This window comes from Herpailurus yagouaroundi, unplaced genomic scaffold, assembly GCF_014898765.1.
Source record: "Herpailurus yagouaroundi ecotype Mexico unplaced genomic scaffold, PumYag 185, whole genome shotgun sequence".
NCBI lineage: Eukaryota > Metazoa > Chordata > Mammalia > Carnivora > Felidae > Herpailurus > Herpailurus yagouaroundi.
Window position 1 is genome coordinate 15,523,442 of NW_024412416.1, and position 3,507 is coordinate 15,526,948.

The window sequence follows — 3,507 nt, forward strand, 5'->3', positions numbered from 1 at the left end:
GGGGCGCCTGGGTGGCTCAGTCGGTTAAGCGGCCGACTTCAGCTCAGGTCACGATCTCATGGTCTGTGAGTTCGAGTCCCGCGTCGGGCTCTGGGCTGATGGCTCAGAGCCTGGAGCCTGCTTCCGATTCTGTGTCTCCCTCTCTCTCTGCCCCTCCCCCGTTCATGCTCTGTCTCTGTCTCAACAATAAATAAAAAAACGTTAAAAAAATTAAAAAAAAAGAAGCCATCCCATGAGGTCCAGATACTACCCTGGGGCACTGTTAAGGGATGGACTATGACCCTGAGGTTTTATATGAACTATTTCCAAATCTGGGGAAGACCACACAAGCTGGCTTCTGCCCTAGCATCTTTTCAGCACCTTTTCCTTTCACAAATAACCCACTTCACCTGACCCCAGTGGATCTTCAGATACTTAGTGTTGCCTCACATTCTGGAAGAAATTGGAAACACATGCTAAAACAATGTCTTTTTTTTTTTTTTAATTTTTTTACATAAATCTTGCATAATAGCCCTACCCCAAACAATTTCATGGCACAGTATGCCAGCTGCCTTCAGACCTACAGCTGAGCAACCCGGCCTTTCTTAGCCCCCAGGCCACCACTCCTTGGTGTCTAATTTCCCTCTGCTTTATCTTTACCGCACCCTCAGCAACAAATCTATTTCTTCTCTGTATCCTTTTTCTCCATTTTTAATTTTCTACGTCTTGTCCCCGCAAGATAAAGTGACTTGCAAGTCACATACCCTAAAAGTGAAATTCTTGCGGTTGCCAAGAAATTAAATATGCATACATTCAACACGTCAAAGTAAAAGGTGGGGAGTATGGGTGTGAGTGTGTTCATGCATTGATTCAACAAACATTAACTGAGCATCTACAATGTGCCAAGAAGTTCTCCAACCTGTGAAATAAATGAGTCAATAAGATGGAATCCTTGCCCTCAAGGAATTTACAGTGTTTTGGGAGAGACTGAGGACAAATTAACTGGCAATGAGAGCACTGACTTCCGAGTCACAGACATAAGCAGGGGGTGGAGGGGTGACGGTGGAGTCATTGGGGGGAGCTCTTTTTTTCACCGGGAGAAATTGCAGAGACTTTCAGAAAGAAGCCAAGTCTGAGGTGCACCAGGAGGATCATGCAGTGAGAGGTATGGCGGGAGGGCTGTGTTCCAGCAGAGTCAGGGATATGTGGCAGGATCAAGGAATTAGAGAAAAAAGTATCCTATCCTTCCCCAAAACTCAAAGTGCTTCTCTCTGGCTGAAACATGTCCTGCAAAGTGGGGCATGTTTGAACGGAAGCCTGTGAAACCAAAGGACAGGGGAAGGAGTGAGGAAAGTTCCTCTGACACCTTACAAGACCCAAATGCCACCCACCCACAATTCAAGGACAAGTGCTGTCTGAAAAATCTGTTCTGTGAAGCCATTCCTTCCCTCCTTTGAGCAAAAGTGCCGGCTGGTTGCATAATTTTTCCAGAAACTCTCAGGTAACTACCTTCAGTCAATTTTAGTCACAAGGCAGATCCATTTCAGTAACTGAAATACGCAAGCCTGTGTAATAGTCAAAACAGAGAACTTCCGTTAAAGCCTTCTCGCTCTTTCGGTAAGCAGTGGGTGTGGTTGGCTTCTCCACGAGGCTTGAGCTTTGCTTCTGCGCACCCTTCCTGGCCTTGGTTTCCACCCCAGCGTTCAGGGATGGGGTAGTGAGTTGGTTTTCACAGGATCTGGCTGTGCGTGCTCTGGGCTTGGTGCATGTTCGGGGCTGACACTTCTGTAGGGGATGATTGAGTGTCCCTTAGAAACCTCACTGAGCACATTTGACTGTGCTTCCCAGCCATGGGCAAAGCGTGTCTTCAAGTCAGCAATTTCTTCTTCCTTTTCAGTCACATACTCCTCCTCACCACTACCCTATCCCTTCTGGAAACCATCCCGGGCACGATGGGCTCCTGGCCACGTTTCGTCCTGGAGCAACCCATCCGGTCAATGAGACACAGTGAACCATATCACTCCACGGCCTATCCTTGGTCACGGAGCCACTTCCCAGTGAAGGCTGAGGCTCTGCCCTGTTGCCTCAGCCCTTTCCTTCCTAGCTGCCATCTGTGCGTCAGTGTGCCGTGATCTGCAAAATCCAAGGAACGCACATCAAGGGCCCTGGGTGATCCCCCTTCGGTTTTCTTTTCCTAGTGAGGGGAGGCGAGGTACAACGCCATGTCGCTTCAGGGACTTTCTCCTTTCCTTTCCCAGGCCTCAGCCATGTCCTACTCTGCACGCGGGACTAAGGCTTGGCATCGATTTTTGACCACCTTCTTTGTAACCCTTGGTTCTTTATTTTAAAAAAACAGCCAAACTTTTCCACCGAATTTTTTTCTCGACCTTTTGGAATCTGGATGAAAACAGGAACCCTGTTTTGCCGTCTTGTTATACACCACATTTGTATTTACATAAAAGAGTTTTTGCTCTATCTTGGTAAAGCGGGGATCCTTAAATCTGGTCAAGAGCACTAAACGTGGTAACACGAACCTTGACCTCCGAAAGGCATTTCGTGATGTCATCCAGTGCTCCCCACTCCACAGTCCTGCCCGGCAATCACTCTTACGTAAAAAATTAAAAGGATGGATGGTTTCCAGTTGTCCGATCCCTCAAAGGCTGCCCAAGCATCAGGAGTGGTGCCGTCTGATTCACATTAGACTCTGATAACGCAGGCAGGTGGAGACTGCCACTCGGAACGCCCAGAGCCTGAATCCTCCACTCAATCCAATTTCTTTATTTTCTTTATTCCCTCAGGCTAAACCGGGTCAGACGCCTGACCCATAGTCAGGGTGAGTCGGTGAATACGGTGGGTAAGTTAGGGAGGAATGGACACTTTTTGGACCCTGAGACTCTTCTATATTCTTGACACAGCTTCCTCGGCTGCTTCCTACATGGTCTCTCGTTGTGTCTCTTCCACAGCTCTTTTATCTTTCCAGGAACCAAAAAATGAAGTTGCCCAGGCCACAGCCCAGCGGGGGAAGAGAGCGCCTATGTCTACTATGTCTGTGTCTACTCTCTGTCCTTCCTCTTCCACCTCCCTGCGATTCCCCCTTCTTCTGCGTCCCCGGCTGCTCAGATTTCCCTGTAATGCATTTTCTCCCCTGCTCCATATTTAGTCGTCTTCCTCCACGTCTCGATGTTTCTGCCATTACATCCCTGCATTGCTGTTTTAAAAAATTTATTTGTTTCTCCATTTCTTTCTTTCTAGTCTGCCAAAGTCAGGACGTGAGTGTGCCTCTTTTATCTTGCTCGTCTAATATTTCCTCAGACAAGCAGGGATGGCTGGGGCCTGAATTGGCCACCAGAAGAATAAGGGTATGGAGGGAAACAGACAGGTGGCCATGTTACTACCCAAGGAGTAGTTGGTGCAGCCAGATCACCCCGCCCCGGAAAACTGTCTGGATATCCCATTCCCGCACTCTTTATTAGCTGCCGGGCCTTTCTCTCCCCCTCCCTTGCAATGATTAACTATGAGAAAAACAAC